The 22,322-nt window shown below is 39.4% G+C and overlaps 1 long non-coding RNA gene across 1 annotated transcript in view; it reads right to left on the bottom strand.

Moving 5' to 3' along the window:
- The window catches only part of LOC129643146 (uncharacterized), a 560,931-nt gene extending 539,223 nt beyond the window's left edge, over positions 1–21,708 (bottom strand). Inside the window, exon 1 of the long non-coding RNA XR_008710107.1 lies at positions 20,665–21,708. This is a non-coding gene — a long non-coding RNA (uncharacterized LOC129643146). The remainder of the gene's footprint in view (positions 1–20,664) is intronic.
- Positions 21,709–22,322: the final 614 nt, after the last annotated feature.

Below are 22,322 nucleotides of genomic sequence, written 5' to 3'. Positions count from 1 at the left end.
CCAAGAGCACTCCTGGCTATGTCTGGATGATTTATTATTAGACATCATATTTCTTTTCAAAATATGGTTAAAAGAACTCAAGAAAGTCATGTGATTGTTTTACCTGAAATATTTTGTAATTTTATCACCTGAGCACTGAAGCTGCTGACTAGAATATTGATAGAATAACACAAAAGGCTTTGCATGGCTGGAGGGAAGGGAAACAGATAGCAAGACCCATAAGTAGCAGAGTACAACATGGTTAGTTCCTATGAAAGTGACCAGAGAGGAGAGCGTGTACATTGTAAAAGGACAACTTGCCATACCTTTAAAAAATGGAAAAACTGTTGTTACTAAAAAACTGTCATGAAACGTTAAGGCAATATACCAGCACTAGAGGGCAAATATTATAATTTATAAAAGCAATTAACAAAACCGTTAGGCTGTGGTTTTAGGCTAAATGGCCCATGCTTGCCCTTGAGGAGCCTTGAGGAGCTAATTTCCTAGGAACAATATTCAAGACCTTCCACACACGACCCGACTTACCTTTCACAGCTCAAAACCTGCAGTGCCAGCACTGCCAGTCCAGGATCCACACTTAAGCAACAGGGTGTTAGCTTGTGTTCCCATTCCCCACTGCACTGGAGGATCCCCTGGGGGAGCTTTGGAAATTGTGCCCAGGACCCAGCCCAGACTGATGAAATCAGAATCTCTAGGCATGGAATTTTCCAGGTGATTTTATATATTTATTTATATATATATATATATATATATATATATATATATATATATATGCCTCAAAGCTTGCAGGATCTTAGATCCCTGACTAAGGATCAAACCTGGACCCTCAGCAGTGAAAGCACTGAATCTTAACCTCTGGGTCACCAGGGAAGTCTCTCCAGTTGGTAAAAATGTATAGTCTGTGCTGAGACTCACTGTTCTCCTTTTGTTTGACTATGCACCTTTCCCAATCAAAGAACTGTTTTCTCTCCTTTGCTCATATGACTCCCTCAATCTGCTCTTTACCATGGTACTAATTTTTCTTCTCTCCAGATTTAACTGAAATGCCACTCTCATAAGCAATCCAACTTTTTCTAAAACCCACTCTTAGACTCAGCTAGATTGGCTGAGCATGGGGAATCTAAATTGAGCTGTACTGGCCTCTGCTCAACTATCTGTGATGTGCCACCATCTAGGGTTTGGCATGTCACCATGAGCATCTACCTAACTTATCCATCAATAATATGCTGCACACAAATTAAATAAAAAACAGACTTTAAGCTGAACCCAACATTTGTATCAACATTATCGTCTAAACTTCCGGGATCTAATGCCTGATGATCTGAGGTGGAGCTGATGTAATAACAAAGGAAATAAAGTGCACAATAAATGCAATCTACTTGAATCATCTCCAAATCATCCCTCCCACCTCCATCCATGGAAACATTTCTTCCACGAAATCAGTCCCTGGTGCCAAAGATTGGGGACCGCTGCCCTAAACTCTGTTTCCATAGTATTTTTCTTCTTCCCCAGATTGCAGCCTTAATTTTATTCTACTTTGCATCACAGAGTTAGCTGTACCTCCTTGAGGACAAGGAACATATCTTACTGACTTGGATAAAATCCAAGTGACATTAACACATAGCAATTGGTTGATGACTATTTGTCACTGTTTGCTTTTAAGAGTACAGAACTAATAAAACTTGATTAGAGTTACAAATCTGTCACATACCAGCTGGACATCTTAAGCAAATCAGTTCATCAGTAAGGCCTAATTTGTCTAATTGTGAAATATAGAAAACTGAAAATACTGCTTATATTGCAGGATTGTTAAGAGTATGAAATAATACCTGTTATATAACTTTTTTAAGTGGCAAGTACAACCCAAATTTCAAACAAAGGAAAAGGTCTGGAAAAGCCTCATCTGTGACAATCATTATACATATCCATACTATGTGTATAGGAATACACACACACACACTGAGAGTCTAGGACCCTTGGACAATGCCTGAGACCATGGCTGAAGAGGTAGATGGAAATGAGACCATTCATAGGTTTTATGGCCAGAACAGACTCTGCTGAATCATATTCTAAGAACAATGGGATACAACTGAATCAGGGAGTAATAAAGTTATATTTAAGATTTTAAAAGTGAACACTGGCTTTTGTGTTCTCGAAACAAAGTTGCTATGGGGAGGGGGCAATGAAGGAAGCAAGGACAGCTGTTAAGAAGCTACTGTAATAGCAAACAGGAAAGCAATTAGGCGTCAGGCAATCTTATATCATCGTACAGCTCCACTGAGATAGAAAGCTATTTTCATTCACACTAAATTTATTATGTATATGACTCCATTTTTCTCTTCGGAAGCACTTTCTCTGTATAAGTAATTAAAATATTTTCAAGCAAAATATTTTATCCTTTCACAATATTAACCATATCAGCAGTCTTAGAAACTGAAAATGTTTCTACAGCTGAACTTCATCTCTTTTAGAAGAACTCATGTTTAACTTCTAAAGCTACAGATCTAAAATTAAAAATTCAAAGATCCTCAAAGTTTCCCTCAAAGAGAACATCTCTAAATGGTCCTTAATTTTTCCTTGCAGCAAGAAAATTCTGCATCAGCAAAAATTACTTTTTCTGAGGTGAGCACAAAGGACACTGGGGGATATGGTTTGAAAGCCAGGAGCGTATCGGTGATGTGAGGTGTAACATCAAATCCACCACAAATCAGAGAATGTAACAGTCCTTTTGTTGTTGCTGTTGTTGTTCAGTCACTCAGTCATGTCCAACTCTTACAACCCTATGGACTGTAGCCCACCAGGCTCCTCTGTCCATGGGATTTCCCAGGCAAGAACACTGGAGTGGGTTGCCCATTTCCTCTTCCAGGGGATCTTCCCCAACCAGGGATCAAACCCAAATCTCCTGCATGAGCAGGCAAATTCTTTATCCCTGAGCCACCAGGGAAGCCCCATACAGGCAAATACCTGTTAGCCATGGCAAAGGGCTCAGGGCATCTTTGGGGTAGGAATGCCAGAATCACAGTGAATGGCACAGGAGTAATGGAAGCAAACAAAAAAGCAAATCTGATGAAATAAAAAGAGTATCAGTTTGGGCAAATCAGGCAGACAAGGGATCATTCACAGCATTATCATCTTCCCACTGGAGAGCTTTGAGTAGTTAAAGCCTGGAGCTTCAGTTTTTCACTTGCAGAATGAGAAGTTCACCTGTGGCATGTTATTGTGAAAGTAAACAAAATGTTTATAAATTGGTGCAGTGCCTAGCACAGAGTTGTACTCATTATGGTTATAGACACTGACATTATCGAGAGCTATCTTTAAAGGCTGATACAATCACCCTCAAAACTATATAACAAACTCGTTCTGTAAATGCTCTCTGTTATTTCCTGCCTTCAACCCAGATCATGGTTCCTTTAAGGACTGTCTGTCTGTGGGCACATGGTAACTGTAGCAACACGGAAAACTAAAGAATACCAAAAGAGTTTTGAGAAGAAAGAAAAAAGGAAAAAAGAAAGAAAGAGGAAAAGAGGGAGGAAAAGATAGAAGAACAAAGAATATAATTTATTTTGAAAATAATCCCTTTTCAGTACATATTCTACATTTATTTCCTCATAGTTCCTTTTCCTTTGGATATGAATTCATCTCAATAATATTTCCTTCATTTTCAGATAATGCACATATTATCCTATAACATTTGCCTTTGTTTTCATGGGATTTGTTCATATTAAGAAAAAGCACAAAATTTACATATTATTAATATCAATTAATCACATCCTACAAAGGCAAAACAAATACCTGTCACTCAGTCAGCACACTTGTACCAGGCAGCCATCTCTTTACCAAGGAGGAAGTGGTATCTCGGTGCTAATACTTCCACCCAGGCTTTTTCTAAAACCAAAAGCTTCTGCATATTCCATCTGTGCGCCTGCCTCAATTCTCAGAAAGTGTTATTCAAGTCTTTTGCTTTTATACATTTGTTAGCAGATTTGCTAACAAAGCAGTGTGGAGAGTATTTCTTCTACATACCTATCCTCTGCCTACTAAAGTCTTACCTCACATCTTCAAAGAAAGTTCAGCTCCTCCCTTAAGCTTGTCCTAAAATCTTGTAACTTACACAGAACCTGCTTATGTGAATGAACATCAAGTGTGGCTATTTCAAATTCCTCCAGGCTTTTGGGCTAATAGTTCTTAGGTTCCATACCAAGCGGCTACATTCCAACCACAAGTACAGAAAAATCCTTGAGACATACTGATGTGGAAACTCAATCAACAAGACAAAGAAACTAACTAAAAACTGTCTAAGGTTAAAATTCTTGTCTCCTTGTTAAGAATCTCCCTCACACAAAGATTAACTTGTTTTCATTTCAGAATATCCCAGCAAATACAACATTCTTGCTTTAGCAATAAGAAATAATGTTGACATCAGCTCCAGGGAGGAGACCACCCACCAAATCGCTGTCACTGTAAGTTCCTGAGGGATATAAACATGAAAAGGAGAGCCAGGTCCTACATGTGGTGGACTCAGAAAGCCAGGAGCAAGGAAGGGACACCTTTTCTCACTCAAGCCTAGGGCTCTGCTTCCTACCTCCCCCCTTTGCTTTCAGCCACACCTGGGTTTCTGCTTGGCCTCCTGAGAGGATTAGGAGATGAGCAACTAAGCATGAGGATATCCAGGTCTCTCATATATCACACAAAGGACATTCAAAAGACAAAAGAGCGCAGCAAGCAAGACTAGGACTTCCCTGGTGGTCCAGTGGCTAAGACTCTGTGCACGCAATGCAGGTTCAATCCCTGATCAGGGAACTAGATCCCACATGCAGCAACTAAGAGCTCACATGCCACAGCTAAAGATCCTGCATGGTGAAATGAAGAACCAGCACAGCCAAATAAATAAATAAATACATGTATTCAGGAAAGAAAAAAAAACCAGCAAACGAGAGCTATTCCAAAGTAGAGAGCCCTACAAAGCCCTGACTCTCTTGGCTGGTTATACTGAGAGTTCCACCATAGCGCTCACAGAATTCCTGGTTCAGACCCTTTCATCATCTTTTTCTTCCTCTAGATAAGGAGAGGCTTCAAGCTATCCCTGGGAGCCTCTGAGAAACCTCTTCTTTGAGTCACTATTCAGCATGATGTGAACAGAGATTTGAACTGGCATTGGCTTGATAGCAAGATTACATGTTTAACAACTAGAAAGCCTGAAAAGAAAAATAAATTTTGCTATCTTCGTTTTTATTTTTGATGTATTTCTTTCTATATATATATATATAGAAAGATATATATATATTTATATATATATATATATTTTTTTTTTTCTAAAAATATATATATATTTTCTAAATATATATATATATATAAATATATATATATATATATATATTTAGAAAAAAAAAAAAAACTTTTGTCAACGGTATCCTAGGTACTTTGAAGAGAAATCAGACTGGAGAAACAAATGTGTAATATAGATACCTAAGAATTAAGCTGGAATTAAGATTGTTGGGAGAAATATCAACAACCTCAGATATGCAGATGATAGCACTCTAATGGCAGAAAGAGGAACTAAGAACCTCTTGATGAGAGTGAAAGAGTAGAGTCAAAAAGCTGGCTTGAAACTCAACATTCAAAAAACTAAGATCATAGCAAACAGATGGGAAAAAAGTAGCAGCAGCGACAGACAACTAATATACTGAATGATAATTTAGTGTGAAGCTTGTATCAGAGACTAAAAATAATAGACAAATTGTTAGTCTTTTTTTTTTTTTGAGGTTTCACATGTCTGATGATAAGCTAAAGGCCAACATATAAACACACAATTACATTACCGTGTACTAAATGGTATAAAAGACATATACACAAGAAGTAATTGGAAGATATAACCATTTGAGAAGTATAGGAATCATTAAAAACTTGAAGGAAATGATGCCAAATCTACATCTTGAAGAGAAATATCACTTAGCTCACCCACAGGCAGTGGGACACAGTGCTATCACGAACTAGGCTATTTTGTTGTCAGGGGGGTAAAGTCTTCTACAAGTAAGACCAGGGAGGAATGCAGATTGTACAGGGAAACTAGAAGCAATATATTAGGGCAGTTTAATAGCTACCATATTGCTTCTACATGTGTGATCAAAACAGAAACTGCATACAGAGATTTTATCCATTGGCTTCTGCAGAAATCTTTCACTCAATATATTCTTTGACACTGTGTTCACCATTGGTTGTTGATTATTGCAATTTTCTGTCTCTTCAAAATGAATGCCAGTTGTGGGACTCTCTTGGTGGTTCAGTGGTTAAGATTCTGCACTCCTAGTGCAGGGGGCCAGAGTTCAATCCCTGGTCAGAGAACTAGATCCTGCATGCCTCAACTCTGGTCCCCTGTGCCAACAGCCAATTCATTGGAAAAGACCCTGATGCTGGGCAAGATTGAAGGCAGAAGGAGAAGAGGGAGACAGACAATGAGATGGCTGGATGGCATCACCGATGCAAAGGACATGAGTTTGAGCAAACATGAACTTGGGCAAACTCCAGGAGATAGTGAGGGAGAGGGAGACCTGGTGTGCTGCAGTCCATAGCGTCGCAAAGAGTCGGACATGACTGGGCGAGTAAATAGCAGCACGCCTCAACTAAAAGCTGGCATGCCACAGCTAAGACCTGGTGTGGCCAAAACAAGAAAAAAGGCTACTTGTCTACGTTCTTTACATAGAGATAAATATCTCTGAAAACTTGAAGCCCAAGGAATGTACACTTTATTGTCCCTTACAGCTCTTAATTGGAACAGAAAACGAGACCCCTTTTTCACGCAGCACACTGTGTACCACACCAATATGTAGAGCACACATTCTTTAGGCAACAGTTACTCAGTAACATCAATGCTTAAACACTTCATGTCCAAGATCTGAGAGTTAATGTGAAATCCCTTTTGTGGTTGTCCATTTGCTTGGTATTTTCAACTTCTCAATTAGTACTGTAATACAAAGCGAAGTGTTCACCTTATGCTACAATCTCTCTTCTAAATTCAGGAATAATACACTTATCTATTGTGCTAAGATAATACTTTTCCCTCCCAGAGATAACCATTCTGTATCTTTTTATTCTTGAGATGACCTCTGGCAGTGCACTTATCAATTCCTCCCCACTCCCTGGGCCTGCAGCCTCCTGGACTGCCTTACAAGAGACTTGACCTGCAATGCCTCATCAGCATTATAGATCTCTAGTCCACAACCAGTGTCTAGTCCCCCATAGTTTATTTTGGCCATTCTATGACCTGGTTGCTGAACTTACCCACTGTAGCTTCCCTTAACTGAGCTAAGCTCCTCACAAACACATAAAGCAATTGATTTTTGTTTGTTTGTTTTTGTTTCTTAGTGAGCAGTTGGCTTGAAATAAAGAGATCAAAGATATTTGTCTTCCCCTTTCCAAAGCTTAGCAATACCCACCTCGAGAATCTTATTTTAAACACACTTGTTACAACATATTTTTACATTTTGTGGGTTTTAATCTCTTTTGTGTTGACTTCTACTAATAGATTAAAAAAATTCTAAGTGCTGAGATCAAAAATTCAAACTGCTGAGATCAAAATTCCTTAGAGAAGAAGAAATAAATCAACAGCTGTTTACTTGTTAATTCTAGATTTGCAAAGTAGAGAATGATGGTAATCTCTTTAAGGACTTGGAAGAAAAAAGCAATAATTATATTTTGTTTTACTTTGGCATGTAAAATGAAAATGAAATGAAAATGTTGCTTTCATCAAAAATGAAAGCAAAGATGCTTTAACTAACAAGGGGGATACCAATTATTCTAAAAATAAAATATGATTATATTTCTTATAATTAGAGTTAATATTTCTTCTTTAATAACTTGTTTAGCATAGAAAGGAGGAGAGTTATGTGCTGATACTTTATGGGTGCAGCTTTATAATGTCATGATTTTTTGCAGCACTGTAAACCTACCAAAAAAACATAGTAAATTGTATTGACAAGGTTTTCATGCTTAAGCCTACATTTTATTGTACCATTATCCCTGAACAAATTGAGGCACAATATTTCATTAGACTGGACAGATACATTATTGAACACATAAAAGAATATCAAAGGCCATTCAACAGTTTTAGCAAAGAGGATCAATACTAGGTTTTGTAGGTTTGTACACAAAAAAAAATTCAATATCATAGCTATATCTTTTATAATAAGACTTATTTTTAAAGTACTCCAAATGAACAGATTATTTATTTTTAAGAGATGCATTTTAAGGTACTGATTTTCATAGAGCTTTAATATTCAGAGTTATTCTATTTAGAAAAAGGAGGTTCACATTCAGACTTACAAATCACATCTTGGAATTGCATTCTGAAACAGTTCTGAAGATAAGTGTGTTAAGTCATCTAAAGAGAAGTGAAAAGCAAAGGAGAAAAGAAAAGATATAAACACCTGAATGCAGAGTTCCAAACAATAGCAAGAAGAGATAAGAAAGCCTTCCTCAGCAATCAATGCAAAGAAATAGAGGAAAACAAAAGAATGGGAAAGACTAGAGATCTCTTCAAGAAAATTAGAGATACCAAGGGAACATTTCATGCAAAGATGGGCTCGATAAAGGACAGAAATGGTATGGACCTAACAGAAGCAGAAGATATTAAGAAGAGGTGGTAAGAATACACAGAAGAACTGTACAAAAAAGAGCTTCATGACCCAGATAATCACAATGGTGTGATCACTGACCCAGAGCCAGACATCCTGGAATGTGAAGTCAAGTGGGCCTCAGAAAGCATCACTACGAACAAAGCTAGTGGAGATGATGGAATTCTAGTTGAGCTATTTCAAATCCTGAAAGATGATGCTGTGAAAGTGCTGCACTCAATATGCCAGCACATTTGGAAAACTCAGCAGTGGCCACAGGACTGGAAAAGGTCAGTTTTCATTCCAATCCCAAAGAAAGGCAATGCCAAAGAATGCTCAAACCACTGCACAACTGCACTCATCTCACACTAGTAAAGTAATGCTCAAAATTCTCCAAGCCAGCCTTCAGCAATATGTGAACCGTGAACTTCCAGATGTTCAAGCTGGTTTTAGAAAAGGCAGAGGAAACTGAGACCAAATTGCCAACATCCGCTGGATCATGGAAAAAGAGAGTTCCAGAAAAACATCTATTTCTGCTTTTTTGACTATGTGGATCACAATAAACTGTGGGAAATTCTGAAAGAGATGGGAATACCAGACCACCTGACCTGCCTCTTGAGAAATTTGTATGCAGGTCAGGAAGCAACAGTTAGAACTGGACATGGAACAACAGACTGGTTCCAAATACGGAAAGGAGTACGTCAAGGCTGTATATTGTCACCCCGCTTATTTAACTTATATGCAGAGTACATCATGAGAAACGCTGGACTGGAAGAAACACAAGCTGGAATCAATATTGCTGGGAGAAATATCAATAACCTCAGATATGAGATGACACCACCCTTATGGCAGAAAGTGAAGAGGAACTCAAAAGCCTCTTGATGAAGGTGAAAGAGGAGAGTGAAAAAGTTGGCTTAAAACTCAACATTCAGAAAACAAAGATCATGGCATCTGGTCCCATCACTTCATGGGAAATAGATGGGGAAACAGTGGAAACAGTGTCAGACTTTATTTTTCTGGGCTCCAACATCACTGCAGATGGTGACTGCAGCCATGAAATTAAAAGACGCTTACTCCTTGGAAAGAAAGCTATGACCAACCTAGATAGCATATTCAAAAGCAGAGACATTACTTTGCCAACAAAGGTTTGTCTAGTCAAGGCTATGGTTTTTCCAGTGGTCATGTATGGATGTGAGAGTTGGACTGTGAAGAAGGCTGAGCATCGAAGAATTGATGCTTTTGAACTGTGGTGTTGGAGAAGACCCTTGAGAGTCTCTTGGACTGCAAGGAGATCCAACCAGTCCGTTCTGAAGGAGATCAGCCCTGGGATTTCTTTGGAAGGAATGATGCAAAAGCTGAAACTCCAGTACTTTGGCCACCTCATGCAAAGAGTTGACTCATTGGAAAAGACTCTGATGCTGGGAGGGATTGGGGGCAGGAGGAGAAGGGGACGACAGAGGATGCGATGGCTGGATGGCATCATTGACTCGATGGACATGAGTCTGGGTGAACTCCGGGAGTTGGTGATGGACAGGGAGGCCTGGCGTGCTGCGATTCATGGGGTCGTAAAGAGTCGGACATGACTGAGTGACTGAACGGAACTGAACTGATATGAAATTTAGTGGCACTAAAGCATCTGAGACTGAAATTTCCCCCACTTTCTACCATTAGCAATGTTAGTTTTTCACAGAGCATCTCAAGTTTTATAAGGTTTTTACAAGAGGAAAACCCTGATATTCCATGTAAACATTAATCATAACAAAGTAAATTAGCTGCATTACTACAGACAAAGCAGACTTAGAGGGAGCAATATTACCAGGGGTAAAAAGGCACATTACATAATTATAAAAAGGCCAATTCATCAAGACTAGGTAACGAGCCTAAATGTGTGCAACTAATTATAGAGCTTTAAAATAGACAAAGCAAAAGCTGATAGAAAAAAAATGGACAAATGCAGTTATTATTTGAGACTTCAACATATGTCTCAGAAATTGATAATGCCACAGAACATCAGTGAGTAAACAGGAAACTTGAACAGAAGTAGCTACCAACTTAAGACTCCAATAGCAAAATACACATTCTTTTCAAATTCAAATGGAACATTCACCAAAACAGATCAATAGATTCTCTCCTACTTGGTTGGGTATTTAAAATCTAAGTCAGTTCACCCGTGTCCAACTCTTTACAATCCCGTGGATTGTAGCCTGCCAGGCTCCTCTGTCCATGGGATTCTCCAGGCAAGAATACTGGAATGGGTGGCCATTTCCTACTCCAAGGGATCTTCCCAACCCAGGGGTCGAACCCACGTTTCTTATGTCTCCTGCATTGGTAGGTGGGTTCTTTACAACTAGTACCACCTGGGAAGCTATTTAAACCTATAATGTTCAATACTGAAGTAAAAAATATTAATTCATTGAACAATTGGAAGAATCTGATCATGAAAATTGCTGGATTCTAGTTAGTTCTACCCACCTGTAGTTTACTATCTAATTTGCAAGCGGTGTACCATAGGATGGGCTTCCCAGGGAGCGCTAGTGGTAAAGAACCTGACTGTTAATGCAGGAGATGGAAGAGACGTTGAGTTCGATCCCTGGGTTGGGATGATCCGCCGGAGGAGGGAATGGCAATGCACTCCAGTATTCTTGCCTGGAGAATCCCTTGGACAGAGCAGCCTGGCGGGTTACAGTGTGTAGTGTTGCAGAGTCAGACGCAACTGAAGCGACTTAGCTCCCATATACGCACGTACTATAGGATAGCAAGTCCTGGACTTCATATCATCAATCCTACAAACATCTAATAGCAAGTAGGCAAGGGAGTTCCTTGGTGGCTTACTGGTTAGGATTCCAGGTTTTCACCTGTGACCTGGGTTCAGCCCCTGGTCAGGAAACCAAGATCTTGCAAGCCAAAAAAAAAAAGTAGGCAGAAAAATAGCTATGCGACCTCTTGCCACTCTCAGTCTTTGGCTGCTGTAACAAGCAGGGTGTACAACCTACTATTTTTTCACAGTAGCCTTAAGGGGTCATATAAAGAGGAAGAAAATGGAGTTAGCAAGTTCATGGATTCCATTTTCCTAATTCCTCAGAGCAGATGTGTTATTTTGCTGCTAGGATGGATCAGCACACTTTCTTATATCAGATTCCATAGTCATTACCTGTGAAGGGGGGGGGGTCATGGGGTTAAATGAAGCCCTAATGGCCTATTTTGACAAGATTAGGAATGCAAATCTTATGAGATATTCATACTTCCTTTATTCAAGGGCAGTACAGCTGATAAAATCCTTCTTGCCTATCACATATCTTGAATACTGTTCATTTCACCAATGAAATATAGCCCACCAGGCTCCTCTGTCCATCGGATTTCCCAGGCAAGAATACTGGAATGGGATGCCAACTTCCTTTCCATGGGATGTTCCCCACCCAGGGATTGAAACCACAGCTCTTGTGTCCTCTGCATTACAGGCAGATCCTTTATCACTGAGCCACGTTGGAAACCCACCCCTAAGTTGTAGCTTGACATTAATTTACATTTAAGACATGTACCACACTCTACATTAATTATATAAATATATTTAAAGTTATGATGCAACCATATATAAATTGATATACTAAAAAATACTAAAATATTTTAAATATTTAAATAATCTAAATACTGAAATAACTGAACTAGGAGGTGGGAGGCTCAGGCAGTAAAATCATTGATAATGTCAAAGGAAATCATGGGATTTTAGGTAAACACCACTGGGGAAAGAGTTAACCACTTTTTGATAGTTTTTCCTATCATCTCATAAGAACTACCACTCTAGTTTTCTTGACAACAATGAACAAATAGTCTGTCTGTAGGTATATAGGACTTACCTTCTTGAGGCATCTATTAAAATGTTGCTTAATAAAGGTAATCATGATTTTTAAAATCAACATTTGACAGGAGAATTTAATTATCTTACTTTTAGTTGTGTAGGAAAAGTATTCTCATTGTAACACATGTTTTTTTTTTATCCTATTAACATAGGACATATTCCTAGCTGTAAGTGGTTCTATCAATGCTGTCTTATTTCAATCATGGATGGTTACACCATTAAATGGTGTTCATTTGATGGAGCCACTGAAGAATCATTTACCTCCCACGTTCCAATTTTAACACCTACTCTTTGCTCTTCATTTTGTATATTCCAAGTTATTCAACTTCCACAGAGATTTGTCTATTTTGAATGCTTGTCAAACTCTTCCAAGGGCTTCCTCTAGTGTTAGAGAAAAATATGCCTCCTCAGGCTTAATCTTTCTTTGAAAGCTTCGATTTTATCTTAGACATCCATATGAATTTTGTGTTTAAACACACAAAATATCAATGTTAAGTTTTACATAAATGTTAATATTGAAAACTCTGATTGCTTAAATCACACTTATCACATAGTTTCACAAAATTCTTCTCGTGTCTCTATGTGGACCCAACCTAATTTGGAATCAGGAAGTTAGTGAACACAGCTATAAACAAATTTAGATACCATTATGAAAGGTGAGAAATGTCTCATGAACCTACTATTTTTTCACAGTAGCCTTAAAAGGTCATATAAAGACGAAGAAAATGGAGTTAGCAAGTTCATGAATTCCATTTTCCTAATTCTGTTTCAGAATGCCTATCTCAGTAAGCAGCAGAGGGATTTTAGAAGTGAATATTTGCGGCATCACAACAAGTATGATTAATTCTATGTGGAAGCAACCAGTGCACTCAAAGATCTCTGGAGTTTCGTTTCTTCCTAAAAAGCCAGATTACAGGAATCATCTCCCAGGTTTATATGTGGGAAGTCATGAAGAATGCCTTTTCATTAAATACCAACCTTAAAAATAACTATTTAATGCAGCTCACAGTTATCTGGAGATGATGGACAACAAAAGCCATGGTAGACAAGGTCATGTAAATTAGTTTGGGGAAGAGAACAAGGGGTGGCGAGAGGTCAGGAGTAGGAAAGACACTTCCTTTTCTCTCTGTTGCCTCTGTGTTTGTATTGTGCATATGCATTATCTTGTTTAGGAAATAAATTGCTAATAATTTTTAATAAATGATTTCAAGATAATCAGAAAAGTAGCAGCTAGTGGTTTTTTCTCTCATTCATCATAATTTTAGCCTTGTAGGTGGGGGGGTCTCACCCAGACAGCTCTGGAGAAGTTCAAAGTCACATTAAATCAAGCACCTGTGCCTGCCACTGCTTCAGAACTGAGCAGCTGCAGTTAATCCTTGAGGTTGAAACAACAGAGAAGGTATGCAGATGTGAAGGAATAGCTAAAGATACCAATAAATTGTGTATGTTCCATTTAAAAAATTAAAATTTTAAATTTATTTTAAAAACAGAGGGAAAAGAATATGTAAATATATTTACTCGTTCATGCATCAACAATCTTTTGAAACGACAGATGCCTAAGATTTGCAGTGTGCCATGCTATATTCATTGCACGAATGCATCTAATAAGTGGAAACTGAAAGTGTTAGTCGCTTAGTTGTGTCTGACTCTTTGCAACCCCATGGGCTATAGTCCACAAGGCTCCTCTGTCCATGGAATTCTCCAGGCAAGCATACTAAAGTGGGTTGCCATTCTCTTCTCCAGGGGATCTTCCCAGCCCAGATCTCCTGCATTGCAGGCTGATTCTTTACCATCTTAGCCATCAAGGAAGCCTTAATAAGTGGAGACCAACTATTAACATAATTTGCTTTTCTATTTACTTATGACTGTGTGGGTCACAACAAACTGTGGAAAATTCTTAAAGAGATGGGAATGCCAGACTACTTTACCTGCCTCCTGAGAAACCTGTATGCAGGTCAAGAAGCAACAGTTAGAACTTTACATGGAACAATGGACTGGTTCCAAACTGGGACAGGAGTACTTCAAAGCTGTATATTGTCACCTTGCTTATTTAACTTATATGCAGAGTACATCACGCAAAATGGGCTGGATGAAGCACGAGCTGGAATCAAGATTGCGGGGAGAAATATCAATAACCACCAAATATGCAGATGACACCGCCCTTGTGGCAGAAAGCTAAGAGGAACTAAAGAGCCTCTTGATGAAAGTGAAAGAGGAGAGGGAAAAAGCCGGCTGAAACCCAACATTCAAAAAACTAAGATCATAGCATCTGGTCCCATCACTTCATGGCAAATAGATGGGAAAACAATGGAAACAGTGACAGACTATTTTCTTGAGATACAAAAATCACTGTAGATGGTGAATGCAGCCATGAAGTTAAAGGATGCTTGCTCCTTGTAAGAAAAGCTATGACTAACCTAGACAGTGTTAAAAAGCAGAGACCTCATTTTGCCTACAAAGGTCTATATAGTCAAGCTGTGGTTTTTCTAGCAGTCATGTACAGATGTGAGAGTTGGACCATAAAGAAGGCTGAGCACCAAAGAATTGATGCTTTTTGAACTGTGGTGTTGGGGTTCAAGTCCCTTGGAATGTAAGGAGATCAAACCAGTCAATCCTAAAGGAAACCAATCCTAAATATTCTTTGAAAGGGCTGATGCTGAAGTTGAAGCTCCAATTCTTGGCCACCTGATGTGAAGAGCCGACACATTGGAAAAGACCCTGATGCTGGGAAAGATGGAGGGCAGGAGGAGAAGGGGGTGACAGAGGATAAGATGGCTGGATGGCATAACTGACTCAATGGACATAAGGTTGAGCAAACTCCTCAAGACAGGGAAGCCTGGCGTGCTGCAGTCCATGGGGTCACAAAGAGTCAAACACAAATAAGCAACTGAACAACAACAAATTATAGGGTTATTCGTATTAATAAAAAGAACATCCAATACTAAATGAATTAATCTAAACTAAATATGTCTATGAATGCATGCCCCAAGTCAGGGGTGTAGCTTTGTTGAGATTATAGGGAAAGAGTGCACCACACCATAATACCCACCCAAATTCCTCTTCACTCTCCTAATCTTCCCCCTTCTCATCCAAAATGCACACATATTAAAGCAGTGGTGGACCTGAGTGACAAGGCTCTACAGACATGGACTCTTAAAGACTGCTCTCCTGACTTCTGACTTTCCATTTTTGATTCAACATCATCAGGACTCATTGACTATACTCACTGTGGGGCTGGACAGCAAAGAAAAGCTTCACTAAGTACAAAGCATTATACTAGGACCTGTGTCAGGTAGACTGTTAAAGTTGAAGAAACTCTGGAGGTGGAGTGTGAAGCTCCATTTCTCCAAACTCTGCTTCAGAACAATCTTTGACACATAGAGAATGATTATCTCTTCTTGTTCAGTCTGAGATGTTTAGAGGGGACGGCATCATTCATTTTTTATGCCATAGCCATTTAAGACCACTGCTGCCAAGGAACGGAGGCACTGGCTAAACGACTGCTAATTAAAAATATAGGAAAGCTTAAAGTGACTTCATAAAGATGTCATGGCAATACAGTGCGTTAGTAAATCACCATAATTCCCCAGATCCAAGCAAATAAGCCTAGATCTATTTCTTTTTGAATTTTTATTTCAGGATATGAATCCACTGCCTACTCCAAAGGTCTTTGTGAACACAACTGCAGTTCTTTTCTTCTTTCCCATATAACATCTGTGAAACAAATTACATTCTTCCTCACCAAGGGAAAAGCAAATCCCTTCTTATATAGAAATATATACAGGAATCTATTTCAACAATGTTTATTCCATACAGCCTCCACACAGGCAAATTTCTTTTTTTCCATTTCTCCAAATTCCATTTCTCTTTTTCCTTGTTTCTTTCTCCTTGGTGGTCAAAGTTGACCTAGGACATAGAACCAACCTATCACCTTCTGACTCACCCTCTCCCCAAGGGTACTGAAAAGCCTTGAGGAAATTCATACACTGAGTTAAAACTCTCAATGGGGAAAAAAAAATGTGTTTCATTATAATCAAGTCAGAAAATAGACTTGCCCTCCATTCTCTGTGTAATACCAAACACCTGTGCTATCTTAGACTAGTCACTAGACTTAATGACGTGTGTGTACATCCAAGTTGCTTATTTTGACCACAAGGTGAAAATTAATAACTCTTAAGCCTCCTTTGCATAACCTGTTCCCTTAACTCACTGTTCAGACACCCCTCACCCCCAGCTTCAATCTTTGTTCTCAGCAGATCTGGAGTGAAGACTAAAAATTTTCATTAATGACAAGCTCCCCTATGATGCCAACACTGCTGATCTGAGATCACACACTGGTTTAAATTTTCTACTACAACCCTTTATAAAAACCTGGGAGCTCCAAACACGGGCTCTGGATGACAAATCATATTCACTCCTTCTGCACCATCTCTGCCAAAGAAATGGATGAATCAGTCCATCAGAGACTATCTGCTGAATACTACACTTCAAAGTTCCTAGCCAAATATTTTCATCCTAGCTTGGTAGTTACTTTCTGAAGCATTTGTCATCTCAAAACTCAAAAGCCTTCAATCCAAGTCTTTCAAAGGCCATCAGTAGCCCATCTGTTATTAACATGCCCCTTTTTCCTTATTACCAAGTTATTATAACATGAGACTTATAATTGAAGTCTCTTCAGCTTGGGTTCAGGACCAAAGAGGCTTCTATCCTGAAAATGTGTTTATTCACTCAGTCAACAAATATTCACTGATCACATGCTATGTGCCAGGCACTGTGTCTACTGATAATCACAGAACGCGGACAAGCAAATTTCTACAGTTATGGAGCTCACATTCCACAGGGGTAGGAGATGGACAATAAAATAATAAAAATATAAATAATTTAGGATATTCGTAAGTAAATGATTAAAATAAAACAATATAATAGGATAAAGGGTGATGAAGAGTACTCCTTTAGAAGGATGATTAGGAAAAGTCTTCATGTGCTGAACTCAGTAGAGCTGAGATGCAAATAATGAGAAAGAGCCGACTATGGAAAGACCTGAAAGAAGAACATTCTAATGACCTAGTTTCCATAATTTATTCTGTGTCCCTCTAGTGATAAAGTGATAAGTGAAGAGAAAGCTCTGGATAGAAGCACAGACAGTTCACGTTTATTACCAAAGTAGGCTGCAAAGTTCCTGAGTACAGATGTAGATGAGTTGGGTGGTGGAATGCATGGAAGTTCTGATCAAATTGCTTTTATTTCTCAGTGCAGTAAGATAGCTGCCAGGACTGGGGGATGTTTGACGAAAGAGGGATCAATGTAAAATAATTGCGACATGGGGAAGGGAGCAATGAGCAGAGGGGACTTTCAGAGCAGAGGAACTACACTATGTGATACTGTAATAGCAAATACACGTCATTATATAATTGTCTGAATCCACAGAATGTACAAGAGTGAAGCCCATTGTAAACTATGGACTTTGGGTAATTATGATGTGTCAGTATAGGTTCATCAATGCAGTTAACAAATGTACCACTCTGGTGGGGGATGTTGATAGGTAGAGGAGGGGGTTACGCATGAATGAAGACAGGAGTATAGGGGAAACTTCTATACCTTCACTCAATCTTACTGTGGACCTAAAACTGCTTGAACAATAAAGTATATTATATAGATAAAAGTGAGAAGGTAAGTTGATTTGTGCAGTTGTTCTCAACCCTATCAGACCTAATGTCCTCTTTTATAACACATATTTTTTAACATCTTTGGAACTATAATAAAAATAATTTAAGCTATCTACATATATTTTTTAAATCAATATAATGCCCTCATCATAATATAAAGAAACAAAAGGAAAGTTATTCATAATAAAATAACATGTATTCCCATATGTTAATGCTCAGTACTTAAACATATTAGACCATAGACAACACCATAAATTCTAAAGGAAATCAATCCTGAATATTCATTGGAAGGACTGATGCTGAAGCTCCAATACTTTGGCCACCTGATGCGAAGAGCCAACTCATTGGAAAAGACCCTGATGCTGGGAGGGATTGAGGGCAGGAGGAGAAGGGGTCAACAGAGGATGAGATGGTTGGATGGCATCACTGACTCAATAGACATGAGTTTGAGCAAGCTCTGGGAGATGGTGAAGGACAGGGAAGCCTGGCATGCTGCAGTCAATGGGATCCCTAGGAGGCGGACACAACTTAGCGACTGAAGCCTGGCGTGCTGCAGTCCATGGGATCCCTAGGAGGTGGACACAACTTAGCGACTGAACAACACAAAATACTTATGCCCTCTAGGGGGCGACAGAACTACTGATGAAGACCACTGTTACTGGACAAGAGAGGAGCCCACTCCATTAGGAATTATACTTTCCCACGAGACCCATCAGTACCTGGGAGACCTGGGTTCAATCCCTGGGTTGGGAAGATCCCCTGGACAAGGCAAAGGCTACCCACTCCAATATTCTGGCCTGGAGAATTCCAAAGACTGTGCAGGCTTCCCTGGTGGCTCAGCAGTAAAGAATCAGCCCACGATGCAGGAGTTACAGGAGACACAGGTTTGATCCTTGGGTCAGGAAGATTCCCTGGAGAAGGGCATGGCAACCCACCCCAATATCTTTGCCTGGAGAACCGCATGGACAGAGGAGGCTGGTGGGCTACAGTCCATGGGGTTGCAGAGTCGGACACAACTAAATCGACTTAGCACACATGCAGCATCGGTACAGGTGTGCCTTTTGCTCAGTTGCCTGGATGCAACTCAGAGTAGGCTGAGTTGCTTTAACCAGGGTGGACGCTTTACTGAAGAAGAAAATGAACTGAGAATGGAACAAGGAATTTAAGGCCCAGGTCCAAATCCCTTTCTGCAATTTAATAATCTAAAAAGAGCATGGAAAAAGGAATGCTTTATTTTGTTTTGCTTTCATAAGTTTGCTCACAACTCATCTGGTAGCAAAATTCAACTTGAATAGACACAAAACTATTTACAGCCCTTACTGGTAACACTTACTTGGGAATAATCATTAGTTTCACTGCAGATATTATATAACATGGTATATAGGAAATATATAATCATCTACTTTATTTTTTTAATCTGAATCTGGAAATAGATCAGACCTCAGGGTTTGGAATAAAGGATTATAACCTATGTACATAAGGGAATTAAAAAAATAATGGGCCATGTAATCTAAGGTGGACCAGACAGGAAGTGAGAACAAGAGCTGGAAGAGAGAGTGAAAAGATGGAGAGCTGCTGGATGGCAGATTGTTGGATTAGATATACAAGGTGATCCAGGAAGACTGCAGTGATGATCATGGATCATGATGCTTTCAAATGAGAATATGGAGAGTTCCTGGTGGTCCAGTGGTTAGGGCTCCATGCTCTCACTGCAGAGGGCCCAGGTTCAATCTATGGTTGGGGAACTAAGATCCCCAAGCCAAGCAGCATGCCAAAATACATATAGTCGCTAACATATATATTAGCGACTAAACCACCACATCCCAACTTCCTTTGGGCCTTCCCTGGTAGTTCAGTTGGTAAAGAATCTGGCTGCATTGCAGGAGACCCAGGTTCAATCCCTGAGTGGGGAGGATCCACTGAAGAAGGAAATGGCAACCCACTCCAGTATTCTTGCCTGGAAAACCCCCTGAGCAAAGGAGCCTGGCAGACTACAGTCCATGGGGTCGCAAAGAGTTGGACACAGCTTAGCAACTAAACCAAAATCCATATATATACACATACATATGTATAGAAACATATATTTATACATACGTACATATATATGTAGGTATATATGTACAAATATATATACAAAATATACATATATATGTAAAGAAAGAGAGAGAGAGAATATGACAGTAATTTTTTTTTCTTAATTTAGAGAGAGGCTATGACGCTAGTGGTAAAAAATCTGTCTGCCAATGCAGGAGACACAAAACAGATGCAAGTCTGATCCCTCGCTGGGGAAGATCCCCTGGAGAAGGAAATGGCAACATGGCAACCCACTCCAGTATTCTTGCCTGGAAAACCCCATGGACAGAGGAGCCTGGTGGGATATAGTCCATGGGGCCACAAAGAGTCAGACATGACCAAGCAACTGAGCATACACGTATGGTAATGACAAGTTAGGACCACGAGGTAGCTGAGATGAGGAAGAATCATCCATCCTTGCAGATACTGAAGTCACGAACATTAGTTCTGGGATACTTACATCCGACAGCATCAAAGGGTAGTGGTGCTGACCACAGTCTGACATGGTAAGCTTCAATAAGGCTGGTCAGCATGAGGTACTGGGCAAGAGAGAAGTCTGGAGGAAGCAGTGAGGAAAAAGGTGAACATCTAGCCCATGGTGTGGAGCAGGTGTGAAGAGAAAATCGAAAACTAAAATAATTGGCTCAGTCCTAAGAACACACATAAAAAGCAGCAGAATTTTGTAGATGAACCAGCTCAATTCAGCTAAATGGAAGAGTTCAGGGGTCGGTAAGCTTTTTTTCTATAAAGGGCCAGATAATAAATATTTTACGTTTTGTGTTATAGTTCCTCATCTCTGCTGCTGTAATATAAAAAGCAGCTATATCCAATAGCTGGACATATAGGCATGTTTCTGTTCCAATAATATTCTATTTATGGTTATTGAGCTTTTCACATGAATTTCAATATCAGGAAATATTATTCTTTTGATTTTCTTTTTGTTTTTGTTATATCATTTAAAAATGTAAAAGCTTTTCTTAGCCGAGTCCAGATATCGACCAAGTGCCAAAGATAGGCAAGCCTTGGAAGAGTTTAATATGTAGACACTAAAAAGGAAGAAAAGGTTGGAACCAGATTAGAGAAGGCTTCAAAAACATACTAAGAACTCTCTCTTTTTTTGTATGCTTTAGAACCTATTCAAAATTTTCATGGAAGCAAAAGATGTATCATCAGTGTTTTAGGAGACTGGCTGCAGTGTCCGATAAGAGGCTTGGCACTTACACAGAAAGGCTATAAATGCCCAGGGACCCCTTTGTCTGAGGAAGACATTCAATGTCATTATAAATAAAGTAGAAACATTGAAAGGATATTAAATATATGATTTTACTATCACTCCAAACAAAACTGTAAGCAAAAAGGTATCAAATGAACAAAAAAAAAAAAAATCAATCCAATGTCCTGAACAAAACTGTGAAAAGAACTGCAGGCAGAGGAAACACATGTAGGGCATGTAGAGACAGAAAGGAAAAGATTTAGAAACATTAAAGAGATTTAACTCAAAACACTCAGGTGCTAAGACTACCACGCTGGTAGAGAAGTAAGGTGAGTTGATAGGCATAGTAGAAGAGTTCAGAAAAAGGCGGTCCAAGAATATGGTACAAGCTGGTACCAAAGCTAAAATTATTTTCTCTTCAGTTCAGTTCAGCCGCTCAGTCGTGTCCGACTCTTTGCAACCCCATGAATCGCAGCACGCCAGGCCTCCCTGTCCATCACCAACTCCCAGAGTTCACCCAGACTCACGTCCATCGAGTTAGTGATGCCATCCAGCCATCTCATCCTCTGTCGTCCCCTTCTCCTCCTGCCCCCAATCCCTCCCAGCATCAGGGTCTTTTCCAAAGAGTCAACTCTTCACATGAGGTAGCCAAAGTACTGGAGATTCAGCTTTAGCATCATTCCTTCCAAAGAAATCCCAGGGCTGATCTCCTTCAGAATGGACTGGTTGGATCTCCTTGCAGTCCAAAGGACTCTCAAGAGTCTTCTCCAACACCAGAGTTCAAAAGCATCAATTCTTCAGCGCTCAGGCTTCTTCACAGTCCAACTCTCACATCCATACATGACCACAGGAAAAACCATAGCCTTGACTAGACGAACCTTTGTTGGCAAAGTAATGTCTCTGCT

Source organism: Bubalus kerabau, chromosome 2, assembly GCF_029407905.1.
Source record: "Bubalus kerabau isolate K-KA32 ecotype Philippines breed swamp buffalo chromosome 2, PCC_UOA_SB_1v2, whole genome shotgun sequence".
Classification (NCBI taxonomy): domain Eukaryota; kingdom Metazoa; phylum Chordata; class Mammalia; order Artiodactyla; family Bovidae; genus Bubalus; species Bubalus kerabau.
The sequence above is the reverse complement of the archived record's forward strand: the minus strand, read 5'-3'. Positions and strand labels throughout refer to the sequence as shown.